At 40.3% G+C, this 15026-nt stretch overlaps 3 non-coding genes across 3 annotated transcripts; all 3 read left to right on the forward strand.

Annotated features, from left to right (window-relative positions):
* Positions 1-10846: 10846 nt before the first annotated feature.
* On the forward strand, positions 10847-10919 carry Trnaa-agc (transfer RNA alanine (anticodon AGC)). Its single transcript has one exon. It is a non-coding gene; the product is annotated as a tRNA-Ala (tRNA).
* Positions 10920-11942: 1023 nt separating this feature from the next.
* On the forward strand, positions 11943-12015 carry Trnaa-agc (transfer RNA alanine (anticodon AGC)). The gene has a single exon. It is a non-coding gene; the product is annotated as a tRNA-Ala (tRNA).
* A 1024-nt stretch (positions 12016-13039) lies between these two features.
* On the forward strand, positions 13040-13112 carry Trnaa-agc (transfer RNA alanine (anticodon AGC)). The gene has a single exon. It is a non-coding gene; the product is annotated as a tRNA-Ala (tRNA).
* Positions 13113-15026: the final 1914 nt, after the last annotated feature.

A 15026-nucleotide genomic window follows, 5' to 3' on the forward strand; every position in this document is an offset into this window, starting at 1 on the left:
ACAAGTAGATTTTCTGCGAACGAAAAGAAAAACTTCATAGTTGCTGACTAAGCGAATAAAAATTCCGCGAGATTTGGTGAACATTGGATGTAGGTCAATTGGTAGAGCGCCCACTTATCAAGCCAGAAGTACGGGGAGCAATATCCCGCATCTCCAAAGTTAAGGACATCGAGTATTTAATTAACTTTCTTCAGAAAACTACTGAATATTGAAATCTTATACAAGAAATACCTTCCCGGGAAATTAATAACCTCTTGTTTGCCGACTGAAACAAAAGCTTCCTCGACAGTTCTAAACTATGGGGATGTAGCTCAAAAGGTAATCACTATCTGCAGATAATCTATTGCATATTGAAACTCGTAACAAGTAGATTTTCTGCGAACGAAAAGAAAAACTTCACAGTTGCTGGCTAAGCGAAAAAATAACCTCTTGTTTGCCGACTGAAACAAAAGCTTCCTCGACAGATCTAAACTATTGGGATGTAGCTCAAATGGTAGAGAGCTCGCTTTGCATGCGAGAGGTACGGGGATTGATTCCCCGGATCTCCAAAATGTAATCACTATCTGCAGATAATCTATTGCATATTGAAACTCCTAACAAGTAGATTGATGCCCCGGATATGGGGATTGATGCCCCGGATCTCCAAAAGGTAATCACTATCTGCAGAGAATCTATTGCATATTGAAACTCCTAACAAGTAGATTTTCTGCGAACGAAAAGAAAAACTTCACAGAAAATCTGCAGATAGTGACAAAGGCGCAAAACTATCAGCAAAACTTCTGCAGATAGTGATAAAGGTAATCACTATCTGCAGATAATCTATTGCATATTGAAACTCCTAGCAAGTAGATTTTCTGCGAACGAAAAGAAAAACTTCACAGTTGCTGGCTAAGCGAAATTAATAACATCTTGTTTGCCGACTGAAACAAAAGCTTCCTCGACAGTTCTAAACTATGGGATGTACCTCAAATGGTAGAGCGCTCGCTTTGCATGCGAGAGTTACGGGGATTGATGCCCGGATCTCCAAAGGTAATCACTATCTGCAGATAATCTATTGCATATTGAAACTCCTAACAAGTAGATTTTCTGCGAACGAAAAGAAAAACTTCACAGTTGCTGGCTAAGCAAAAAAAATAACCTCTTGTTTGCCGACTGAAACAAAAGCTTCCTCGACAGTTCTAAACTATGGGGATGTAGCTCAAATGGTAGAGCGCTCGCTTTGCATGCGAGAGGTACGGGGATTGATGCCCCGGATCTCCAAAAGGTAATCACTATCGGCAGATAATCTATTGCATATTGAAACTCCTAACAAGTAGATTGATGCCCCAAAAAAAAACTTCACAGAAAATCTGCAGATAGTGATAAAGGCGCAAAACTTCTGCATATAGTGATAAAGGTAATCACTATCTGCAGATAATCTATTGCATATTGAAACTCCTAACAAGTAGATTTTCTGCGAACGAAAAGAAAAACTTCACAGTTGCTGGCTAAGCAAAAAAAAAACCTCTTGTTTGCCGACTGAAACAAAAGCTTCCTCGACAGTTCTAAACTATTGGGATGTAGCTCAAATGGTAGAGCGCTCGCTTTGCATGCGAGAGGTACGGGGATTGATGCCCCGGATCTCCAAAAGGTAATCACTATCTGCAGATAATCTATTGCATATTGAAACTCCTAACAAGTAGATTGATGCCCCAAAAAAAACTTCACAGAAAATCTGCAGCTAGTGATAAAGGTGCAAAACTTCTGCAGATAGTGATAAAGGTAATCACTATCTGCAGATAATCTATTGAATATTGAAACTCCTAACAAGTAGAATTTCGGCGAACGAAAAGAAAAACTTCACAGTTGCTGGCTAAGCGAAATTAATAACCTCTTGTTTGCCGACTGAAACAAAAGCTTCCTCGACAGTTCTAAACTATGGGGATGTAGCTCAAATGGTAGAGCGCTCGCTTTGCATGCGAGAGGTACGGGGATTGATGCCCCGGATCTCCAAAATGCAATTATCTATTGCATATTGAAACTCCTAACAAGTAGATTTTCTGCGAACGAAAAATCAATAACCTCTTGTTTGCCGACTGAAACAAAAGCTTCCTCGACAGTTCTAAACTATGGGGATGTAGGGGATGTAGCTCAAATGGTAGAGCGCTCGCTTTGCATGCGAGAGGTACGGGGATTGATGCCCCGGATCTCCATAATGCAGATAATCTATTGCATATTGAAACTCCTAACAAGTAGATTTTCTGCGAACGAAAAGAAAAACTTCACAGTTGCTGGCTAAGCGAAAAAAATAATCTCTTGTTTGCCGACTGAAACAAAAGCTTCCTCGACATTTCTAAACTATTGGGATGTAGCTTAAATGGTAGAGCGCTCGCTTTGCATGCGAGAGGTACGGGGATTGATGCCCCGGATTTCCAAAAGTTAATCACTATCTGCAGATAATCTATTGCATATTGAAACTCCTAACAAGCAGATTTTCTGCGAACGAAAAGAAAAACTACACAGTTGCTGGCTAAGCGAAATTAATAACCTCTTGTTTGCCGACTGAAACAAAAGCTTCCTCGACAGTTCTAAACTATGGGGATGTAGCTCAAATGGTAGAGCGCTCCCTTTGCATGCGAGAGGTACGGGGATTGATGCCCCGGATCTCCAAAGGTAATCACTATCTGCAGATAATCTATTGCATATTGAAATCCTAACAAGTAGATTGATGCCCCGAAGAAAAACTTCACAGAAAATCTGCAGATAGTGATAAAGGTGCAAAACTATCTGTAAAACTTCTGCAGATAGTGATAAAGGTAATCACTATCTGCAGATAATCTATTGCATATTGAAACTCCTAACAAGCAGATTTTCTGCGAACGAAAAGAAAAACTTCACAGTTGCTGGCTAAGCAAAATTAATAACCTCTTGTTTGCCGACTGAAACAAAAGCTTCCTCGACAGTTCTAAACTATGGGGATGTAGCTCAAATGGTAGAGCGCTCCCTTTGCATGCGAGAGGTACGGGGATTGATGCCCCGGATCTCCAAAGGTAATCACTATCTGCAGATAATCTATTGCATACTGAAACTCCTAACAAGTAGATTTTCTGCGAACGAAAAGAAAAACTTCACAGTTGCTGGCTAAGCGAAAAAATAACCTCTTGTTTGCCGACTGAAACAAAAGCTTCCTCGACAGTTCTTAACTATGGGGATGTAGCTCAAATGGTAGAGCGCTGACTTTGCATGCGAGAGGTACGTGGATTGATGCCCCGGATCTCCAAAAAGGTAATCACTATCTGCAGATAATCTATTGCATATTGAAACTCCTAACAAGTAGATTGATGCCCCGGGGACGGGGATTGATGCCCCGGATCTCCAAAAGGTAATCACTATCTGCAGATAATCTATTGCATATTGAAACTCCTAACAAGCAGATTTTCTGCGAACGAAAAGAAAAACTACACAGTTGCTGGCTAAGCGAAATTAATAACCTCTTGTTTGCCGACTGAAACAAAAGCTTCCTCGACAGTTCTAAACTATGGGGATGTAGCTCAAATGGTAGAGCGCTCCCTTTGCATGCGAGAGGTACGGGGATTGATGCCCCGGATCTCCAAAGGTAATCACTATCTGCAGATAAGCTATTGCATATTGAAACTCCTAACAAGTAGATTTTCTGCGAACGAAAAGAAAAACTTCACAGTTGCTGGCTAAGCGAAATTAATAACCTCTTGTTTGCCGACTGAAACAAAAGCTTCCTCGACAGTTCTAAACTATGGGGATGTAGCTCAAATGGTAGAGCGCTCGCTTTGCATGCGAGAGGTACGGGGATTGATGCCCCGGATCTCCAAAAGGTAATCACTATCGGCAGATAATCTATTGCATATTGAAACTCCTAACAAGTAGATTGATGCCCCAAAAAAAAACTTCACAGAAAATCTGCAGATAGTGATAAAGGCGCAAAACTTCTGCATATAGTGATAAAGGTAATCACTATCTGCAGATAATCTATTGCATATTGAAACTCCTAACAAGTAGATTTTCTGCGAACGAAAAGAAAAACTTCACAGTTGCTAGCTAAGCAAAAAAAAAACCTCTTGTTTGCCGACTGAAACAAAAGCTTCCTCGACAGTTCTAAACTATTGGGATGTAGCTCAAATGGTAGAGCGCTCGCTTTGCATGCGAGAGGTACGGGGATTGATGCCCCGGATCTCCAAAAGGTAATCACTATCTGCAGATAATCTATTGCATATTGAAACTCCTAACAAGTAGATTGATGCCCCAAAAAAAACTTCACAGAAAATCTGCAGCTAGTGATAAAGGTGCAAAACTTCTGCAGATAGTGATAAAGGTAATCACTATCTGCAGATAATCTATTGAATATTGAAACTCCTAACAAGTAGAATTTCGGCGAACGAAAAGAAAAACTTCACAGTTGCTGGCTAAGCGAAATTAATAACCTCTTGTTTGCCGACTGAAACAAAAGCTTCCTCGACAGTTCTAAACTATGGGGATGTAGCTCAAATGGTAGAGCGCTCGCTTTGCATGCGAGAGGTACGGGGATTGATGCCCCGGATCTCCAAAATGCAATTATCTATTGCATATTGAAACTCCTAACAAGTAGATTTTCTGCGAACGAAAAATTAATAACCTCTTGTTTGCCGACTGAAACAAAAGCTTCCTCGACAGTTCTAAACTATGGGGATGTAGGGGATGTAGCTCAAATGGTAGAGCGCTCGCTTTGCATGCGAGAGGTACGGGGATTGATGCCCCGGATCTCCATAATGCAGATAATCTATTGCATATTGAAACTCCTAACAAGTAGATTTTCTGCGAACGAAAAGAAAAACTTCACAGTTGCTGGCTAAGCGAAAAAAATAATCTCTTGTTTGCCGACTGAAACAAAAGCTTCCTCGACATTTCTAAACTATTGGGATGTAGCTTAAATGGTAGAGCGCTCGCTTTGCATGCGAGAGGTACGGGGATTGATGCCCCGGATCTCCAAAAGGTAATCACTATCTGCAGATAATCTATTGCATATTGAAATCCTAACAAGTAGATTGATGCCCCGAAGAAAAACTTCACAGAAAATCTGCAGATAGTGATAAAGGTGCAAAACTATCTGCAAAACTTCTGCAGATAGTGATAAAGGTAATCACTATCTGCAGATAATCTATTGCATATTGAAACTCCTAACAAGCAGATTTTCTGCGAACGAAAAGAAAAACTTCACAGTTGCTGGCTAAGCGAAATTAATAACCTCTTGTTTGCCGACTGAAACAAAAGCTTCCTCGACAGTTCTAAACTATGGGGATGTAGCTCAAATGGTAGAGCGCTCCCTTTGCATGCGAGAGGTACGGGGATTGATCTGCAGATAATCTATTGCATACTGAAACTCCTAACAAGTAGATTTTCTGCGAACGAAAAGAAAAACTTCACAGTTGCTGGCTAAGCGAAAAAAATAACCTCTTGTTTGCCGACTGAAACAAAAGCTTCCTCGACAGTTCTTAACTATGGGGATGTAGCTCAAATGGTAGAGCGCTGACTTTGCATGCGAGAGGTACGTGGATTGATGCCCCGGATCTCCAAAAAGGTAATCACTATCTGCAGATAATCTATTGCATATTGAAACTCCTAACAAGTAGATTGATGCCCCGGGGACGGGGATTGATGCCCCGGATCTCCAAAAGGTAATCACTATCTGCAGATAAGCTATTGCATATTGAAACTCCTAACAAGTAGATTTTCTGCGAACGAAAAGAAAAACTTCACAGAAATTCTGCAGATAGTGATAAAGGTGCAAAACTATCTGCAAAACTTCTGCAGATAGTGATAAAGGTAATCACTATCTGCAGATAATCTATTGCATATTGAAAGTCCTAACAGGTAGATTTTCTGCGAACGAAAATAAAAACTTCACAGTTGCTGGCTAAGCGAAATTAATAACCTCTTGTTTGCCGACTGAAACAAAAGCTTCCTCGACATTTCTAAACTATGGGGATGTAGCTCAAATGGTAGAGCGCTCGCTTTGCATGCGAGATGTGCGGGGATCGATGCCCGGAATATCCAAAACTAGAGCCACTCATCAAATGGTAATCACGATCTCCAGATAATCTATTGCATATTGAAACTCCTAACAAGTAGATTTTCTGCGAACGAAAAGAAAAGCTTCATAGTTGCTTACTAAGCGAAAAAAGATTCCGCGAGATTTGATAGACATGGGATATAGGTCGAATGGTAGAGCGCCTACTTAGCAAGCCAGAAGTACGGGGAGCAATACCCCGCATCTCCGAAGTTAAGGACATAGAGCAATTAATTAACTTTCTTCAGAAAACTACCTTTATTGAAGTCTTATACAAGAAACACCTTCCATGAGGAATTTTAACCTCTTGTTTGCCGACTGAAACAAAAGCTTCCTCGACGGTTTGAAATCATGGGGATGTAGCTCAAATGGTAGAGCGCTGGCTGTGCATGCGAGAGGTACGGGGATTGATGCCCCGGATCTCCAAAAGGTAATCACTATCTGCAGAAAATCTATTGCATATTGAAACTCCTAACAAGTAGATTGATGCCCCGGATACGGGGATTGATGCCCCGGATCTCCAAAAGGTAATCACTATCTGCAGATAATCTTTTGCATATTGAAACTCCTAACAAGTAGATTTTCTGCGAACGAAAAGAAAAACTTCACAGAAATTCTGCAGATAGTGATAAAGGTGCAAAACTATCTGCAAAACTTCTGCAGATAGTGATAAAGGTAATCACTATCTGCAGATAATCTATTGCATATTGAAACTCCTAACAAGTAGATTTTCTGCGAACGAAAAGAAAAACTTCACAGTTGCTGGCTAAGCGAAATTAATAACCTCTTGTTTGCCGACTGAAACAAAAGCTTCCTCGACAGTTCTAAACTATGGGGATGTAGCTCAAATGGTAGAGCGCTCGCTTTGCATGCGAGAGGTGCGGGATCGATGCCCGGAATATCCAAAACTAGAGCCACACATCAAATGGTAATCACGATCTCCAGATAATCTATTGCATATTGAAACTCCTAACAAGTAGATTTTCTGCGAACGAAAGGAAAAGCTTCATAGTTGCTTACTAAGCGAAAAAAGATTCCGCGAGATTTGATAGACATGGGATATAGGTCGAATGGTAGAGCGCCTACTTAGCAAGCCAGAAGTACGGGGAGCAATACCCCGCATCTCCGAAGTTAAGGACATAGAGTAATTAATTAACTTTCTTCAGAAAACTACCTTTATTGAAGTCTTATACAAGAAACACCTTCCATGAGGAATTTTAACCTCTTGTTTGCCGACTGAAACAAAAGCTTCCTCGACGGTTTGTAATCATGGGGATGTAGCTCAAATGGTAGAGCGCTGGCTTTGCATGCGAGAGGTACGGGGATTGATGCCCCGGATCTCCAAAAGGTAATCCCTATCTGCAGAAAATCTATTGCATATTGAAACTCCTAACAAGTAGATTGATGCCCCGGATACGGGGATTGATGCCCCGGATCTCCATAAGGTAATCACTATCTGCAGATAATCTATTGCATATTGAAACTCCTAACAAGTAGATTTTCTGCGAACGAAAAGAAAAACTTCACAGAAATTCTGCAGATAGTGATAAAGGTGCAAAACTATCTGCAAAACTTCTGCAGATAGTGATAAAGGTAATCACTATCTGCAGATAATCTATTGCATATTGAAACTCCTAACAAGTAGATTTTCTGCGAACGAAAAGAAAAACTTCACAGTTGCAGGCTAAGCGAAATTAATAACCTCTTGTTTGCCGACTGAAACAAAAGCTTCCTCGACAGTTCTAAACTATGGGGCGGTAGCTCAAATGGTAGAGAGCTCGCTCTGCATGCGAGAGGTGCGGGATCGATGCCCGGAATATCCAAAACTAGAGCCACTCATCAAATGGTAATCACGATCTCCAGATATTCTCTTGCATTTTGAAATTCCTAACAAGTAGATTTTCTGCGAACGAAAAGAAAAGCTTCATAGTTGCTGACTAAGCGAAAAAAAATTCCGCGAGATTTGATAGACATGGGATATAGGTCGAATGGTAGTGCGCCTACTTAGCAAGCCAGAAGTACGGGGAGCAATACCCCGCATCTCCGAAGTTAAGGACAAAGAGCAATTAATTAACTTTCTTCAGAAACTACCTTTATTGAAGTCTTATACAAGAAACACCTTCCAAGAGGAATTTTAACCTCTTGTTTGCCGACTGAAACAAAAGCTTCCTCGACAGTTTCATGGGGATGTAGCTCAAATGGTAGAGCGCTCGCGTAGCAGTCGAGAGGTACGGGGTTCAATGCTACGCATCTCCAAAACTTCAGCCACTCATCAAATGGTAATCACGATCTCCAGATATTCTATTGCATATTGAAATTCCTAACAAGTTGATTTTCTGCGAACGAAAAGAAAAACTTCACAGAAAATCTGCAGATAGTGATAAAGGCGCAAAACTATCAGCAAAACTTCTGCAGATAGTGATAAAGGTAATCACTATCTGCAGATAATCTATTGCATATCGAAACTCCTAACAAGTAGATTTTCTGCGAACGAAAAGAAAAGCTTCATAGTTGCTGACTAAGCGAAAAAAAATTCCGCGAGATTTGATAGACATGGGATATAGGTCGAATGGTAGAGCGCCTACTTAGCAAGCCAGAAGTACGGGGAGCAATACCCCGCATCTCCGAAGTTAAGGACATAGAGCAATTAATTAACTTTCTTCAGAAACTACCTTTATTGAAGTCTTATACAAGAAAAACCTTCCAAGAGGAATTTTAACCTCTTGTTTGCCGACTGAAACAAAAGCTTCCTCGACAGTTTCATGGGGATGTAGCTCAAATGGTAGAGCGCTCGCGTAGCAGTCGGGAGGTACGGGGTTCAATGCTACGCATCTCCAAAACTTCAGCCACTCATCAAATGGTAATCACGATCTCCAGATATTCTATTGCATATTGAAATTCCTAACAAGTTGATTTTCTGCGAACGAAAAGAAAAGCTTCATAGTTGCTGACTAAGCGAAAAAAAATTCCGCGAGATTTGATAGACATGGGATATAGGTCGAATGGTAGAGCGCCTACTTAGCAAGCCAGAAGTACGGGGAGCAATACCCCGCATCTCCAAAGTTAAGGACCTCGAGCAATTAATTAAAATTCTTCAGAAAACTACTGATTATTGAAGTATTATTCAAGAAATACCTTCCCAGAAAAATTTTATAACCTCTTGTTTGCCGACTGAATATTGAACTCTTATACCAGAAATACCTTCCCAGAAAATTTATAACCTCTTGTTTGCCGACTGAAACAAAAGCTTCCTCGACAGTACAAATCTATGGGGATGTAGCTCAAATGGTAGAGCGCTCGCTTTGCATGCGAGAGGTACGGGGAGCGATGCCCTGGATCTCGAAAACTAGAGCCACTCAACAAATGGTAATCACTATCTCCAGATAACTTATGGCATATTGGAATTCCTAACAAGTAGATTTTCTGCGAACGAAAAGAAAAGCTTCATAGTTGCTGACTAAGCGAAAAAAAAATCCGCGAGATTTGATAGACATGGGATATAGGTCGAATGGTAGAGCGCCTACTTAGCAAGCCAGAAGTACGTAGAGCAATACCCCTATCTCCGAAGTTTAGGACATAGAGCAATTAATTAACTTTCTTCAGAAAACTACCTTTATTGAAGTCTTATACAAGAAACGCCTTCCAAGAAGAATTTTAACCTCTTGTTTGCCGACTGAAAAAAAAGCTTCCTCAACAGTTTGTAATCATGGGGATGTAGCTCAAATGGTAGAGCGCTCGCGTAGCAGACGAGAGGTACGGGGATCAATGCTACGCATCTCCAAAACTTCAGCCACTCATCAAATGGTAATCACAATCTCCAGATATTCTATTGCATATTGAATTTCCTAACAAGTAGATTTTCTGCGAACGAAAAGAAAAGCTTCATAGTTGCTGACTAAGCGAAAAAAAATTCCGCGAGATTTGATAAACATGGGATGTAGGTCAATTGGTAGAGCGCACACTTAGCAAGCCAGAAAAACGGGGAGCAATACCCAGCATCTCCGAAAGTAAGGACATCGAGCAATTAATTAAATTTCTTCAGAAAACTACTGAATATTGAAGTCTTATACGAGAAATACCTTCCCAGAAAAATTTTAACCTCTTGTTTGCCGACTGAAACAAAAGCTTCCTCGACAATTTGAAATCATGGGGATGTAGCTCAAATAGTAGAGCGCTCGCTTAGCATGCGAGTGTTACGGTGATCAATGCCCCGCATCTCCAAATTTAGAGCCACTCAGCAAATGGTAATCACTATCTCCATATAATCTTTCGCATATTGAAATTCCTAACAAGTGCGTTCGCATTTTCTTTTCTGCGAACGAAAAGAAAAACTTCAGAGTTGCTGACTAAGCGAAAAAAAAATTCAGAGAGATTTGATAAACATGGGATGTAGGTCGAATGGTAGAGCGCCTACTTAGCAAGCCAGAAGTACGGGGAGCAATACCGCGAATCTCCGAAGTTAAGGACATCGAGCAATTAATTAACTTTCTTCAGAAAACTACTGAATATTGAAGTCTTAAACAAGAAACACCTTCCAAAAAAAATTTCGCCTCTTGTTCGCCGACTGAAACAAAAGATTCTTCGACAGTTTTAAATAATTGGGTTGTAGCTCAAATGGTAGAGAGCTCGCTTAGCATGCGAGAGGTACGGGGATCAATACCCCGCATCTCAGAAGTTTAGGACATAGAGCAATTAATTAACTTTCTTCAGAAAACTACTGAATATTGAAGTCTTTTACAAGAAACACCTTCCAAGGAAAATTTTAAACTCTTATTTGTCGACTGAAATGGGGATGTAGCTCAATTGGTAGAGCGCTCGCTTAGCATACGAGAGGTACGGGGATCAATGCCCCGCATCTCCAAAAATTGAGCCACTCATCAAATGGTGATCACTATCTCCAGATAATCTTTTGTATATTTAAATTCCTAACAAGTGGATTTTTTGCGAACGAAAAGAAAAATTTCATAGTTGCTGACTAAGCGAAAAAAAAGTCCGCGAGATTTGATAAACATGGGATGTAGGTCAAATGGTAGAGCGCACACTTAGCCAGCCAGAAAAACGGGGAGCAATACCCAGCATCTCCGAAAGTAAGGACATCGAGCAATTGATTAAATTTCCTCAGAAAACTACTGAATATTGAAGTTTTATACAAGAAATACCTTCCCAGAAAAATTTTAACCTCTTGTTTGCCGACTGAAACAAAAGCTTCCTCGACAATTTTAAATCATGGGGATGTAGCTCAAATAGTAGAGCGTTCGCTTAGCATGCGAGAGGTACGGGGATCAATGCCTCGCATCTCCAACACTTGAGCCACTCATCAAATGGTAATCACGATCTCCAGATAATCTATTGCGTATTTAAATTCCTAACAAGTGGATTTTTTGCGAACGAAAAGAAAAAGTTCATAGTTGCTGACTAAGCGAAAAAAAAGTCCGCGAGATTTGATAAACATGGGATGTAAGTCAAATGGTAGAGCGCCCACTTATCAAGTCAGAAGTACGGGGAGCAATACCCCGCATCTCCGAAGTTAAGGACATCGAGCAATTAATTAACTTTCTTCAGAAAACTACTGAATATTGAAGTCTTATACAAGAAACACCTTCCAAAAAAAATTTCGCCTCTTGTTCGCCGACTGAAACAAAAGATTCTTCGACAGTTTTAAATCATTGGGATGTAGCTCAAATGGTAGAGAGCTCGCTTAGCATGCGAGAGGTACGAAGATCAATACCCCGCATCTCCGAAGTTTAGGACATAGAGCAATTAATTAACTTTCTTCAGAAAACTACTGAATATTGAAGTCTTTTACAAGAAACACCTTCCAAGGAAAATTTTAAACTCTTATTTGCCGACTGAAACAAAAGCTTCCTCGACAGTTTTAAACAATGGGGATGTAGCTCAATTGGTAGAGCGCTCGCTTAGCATACGAGAGGTACGGGGATCAATGCCCCGCATCTCCAAAAATTGAGCCACTCATCAAATGGTAATCACTATCTCCAGATAATCTATTGCATATTTAAATTCCTAACAAGTGGATTTTTTGCGAACGAAAAGAAAAAGTTCATAGTTGCTGACTAAGCGAAAAAAAAGTCCGCGAGATTTGATAAACATGGGATGTAGGTCAAATGGTAGAGCGCCCACTTAGCAAGCCAGAAAAACGGGGAGCAATACCCAGCATCTCCGAAAGTAAGGACATCGAGCAATTGATTAAATTTCTTCAGAAAACTACTGAATATTGAAGTCTTATACAAGAAATACCTTCCCAGAAAAATTTTAACCTCTTGTTTGCCGACTGAAACAAAAGCTTTCTCGACAATTTTAAATCATGGGGATGTAGCTCAAACAGTAGAGCGCTCGCTTAGCATGCGAGAGGTACGGGGATCAATGCCTCGCATCTCCAACACTTGAGCCACTCATCAAAAATGTAATCACGATCTCCAGATAATCTATTGCATATTTAAATTCCTAACAAGTGGATTTTTTGCGAACGAAAAGAAAAAGTTCATAGTTGCTGACTAAGCGAAAAAAAAGTCCGCGAGATTTGATAAACATGGGATGTAGGTCAAATGGTAGAGCGCCCACTTATCAAGTCAGAAGTACGGGGAGCAATACCCCGCATCTCCGAAGTTACGGACATCGAGCAATTAATTAACTTTCTTCAGAAAACTACTGAATATTGAAGTCTTATACAAGAAACACCTTCCAAAAAAAATTTCGCCTCTTGTTCGCCGACTGAAACAAAAGATTCTTCGACAGTTTTAAATCATTGGGATGTAGCTCAAATGGTAGAGAGCTCGCTTAGCATGCGAGAGGTACGAAGATCAATACCCCGCATCTCCGAAGTTTAGGACATAGAGCAATTAATTAACTTTCTTCAGAAAACTACTGAATATTGAAGTCTTTTACAAGAAACACCTTCCAAGGAAAATTTTAAACTCTTATTTGCCGACTGAAACAAAAGCTTCCTCGACAGTTTTAAACAATGGGGATGTAGCTCAATTGGTAGAGCGCTCGCTTAGCATACGAGAGGTACGGGGATCAATGCCCCGCATCTCCAAAAATTGAGCCACTCATCAAATGGTAATCACTATCTCCAGATAATCTATTGCATATTTAAATTCCTAACAAGTGGATTTTTTGCGAACGAAAAGAAAAAGTTCATAGTTGCTGACTAAGCGAAAAAAAAGTCCGCGAGATTTGATAAACATGGGATGTAGGTCAAATGGTAGAGCGCCCACTTAGCAAGCCAGAAAAACGGGGAGCAATACCCAGCATCTCCGAAAGTAAGGACATCGAGCAATTGATTAAATTTCTTCAGAAAACTACTGAATATTGAAGTCTTATACAAGAAATACCTTCCCAGAAAAATTTTAACCTCTTGTTTGCCGACTGAAACAAAAGCTTTCTCGACAATTTTAAATCATGGGGATGTAGCTCAAACAGTAGAGCGCTCGCTTAGCATGCGAGAGGTACGGGGATCAATGCCTCGCATCTCCAACACTTGAGCCACTCATCAAAAATGTAATCACGATCTCCAGATAATCTATTGCATATTTAAATTCCTAACAAGTGGATTTTTTGCGAACGAAAAGAAAAAGTTCATAGTTGCTGACTAAGCGAAAAAAAAGTCCGCGAGATTTGATAAACATGGGATGTAGGTCAAATGGTAGAGCGCCCACTTATCAAGTCAGAAGTACGGGGAGCAATACCCCGCATCTCCGAAGTTACGGACATCGAGCAATTAATTAACTTTCTTCAGAAAACTACTGAATATTGAAGTCTTATACAAGAAACACCTTCCAACAAAATTTCGCCTCTTGTTCGCCGACTGAAACAAAAGATTCTTCGACAGTTTTAAATCATTGGGATGTAGCTCAAATGGTAGAGAGCTCGCTTAGCATGCGAGAGGTACGGGGATCAATGCCTCGCATCTCCAACACTTGAGCCACTCATCAAATGGTAATCACGATCTCCAGATAATCTATTGCATATTGAAATTCCTAACAAATAGATTTTCTGCGAACAAAAAGAAAAACTTTATAGTTGCTGACTATGCGAAAAAAAAAATTTCGCGGTTCTTATCAAATTCGGCGAGAATTGATAATAAAAATTCCGCGAGATTTGTAGCGCAAATGTTAGTGCGCTCGCTTAGCATGCGAGAGGTACGGGGATCAATGCCCCGCATCTTCAAATTTAGAGCCACTCATCAAATGGTAATCACTATCTCCACATAATCTATTGCATTTTGAAATTCCTAATAAGTAGATTTTCTGCGAACGAAAAGAAAAACTTCATAGTTGCTGACTAAGCGAAAAAAAATTCCGCGACATTTGATAAATATGGGATGTAGGTCAAATGGTAAGGCGCCCACTTATCAAGCCAGAAATACGGGAGCACTACCCCGCATCTCCAAAGTTAAGCACATCGAGTATTTAATTAACTTTCTTCAGAAAACTACTGAATATTGAAATCCCATACAAGAAATACCTCCCAGAAAATTCATAGCCTCTTGTTTGCCGACTGAAACAAAAGCTTCCTCGACGGTTCTAAACTGTGCGGATGTAGCTCAAATGGTAGAGCGCTCACGTAGCGTGCGAGAGGTACGGGGATCAATGCCCCGCATCTCCAAATCTAGAATCACTCATGAAATGGTAATCACTATCTCCAGATAATCCATCGCATATTTAAATTCCTAACAAGTGGATTTTTTGCGAACGAAAAGAAAAAGTTCATAGTTGCTGACTAAGCGAAAAAAAAGTCCGCGAGATTTGATAAACATGGGATGTAGGTCAAATGGTAGAGCGCCCACTTATCAAGTCAGAAGTACGGGGAGCAATACCCCGCATCTCCGAAGTTAAGGACATCGAGCAATTAATTAACTTTCTTCAGAAAACTACTGAATATTGAAGTCTTATACAAGAAACACCTTCCAAAAAAAATTTCGCCTCTTGTTCGCCGACTGAAACAAAAG

The sequence above is a fragment of the Symsagittifera roscoffensis genome, chromosome 1 (assembly GCF_963678635.1).
Source record: "Symsagittifera roscoffensis chromosome 1, txSymRosc1.1, whole genome shotgun sequence".
Lineage (NCBI taxonomy): Eukaryota > Metazoa > Xenacoelomorpha > Acoela > Convolutidae > Symsagittifera > Symsagittifera roscoffensis.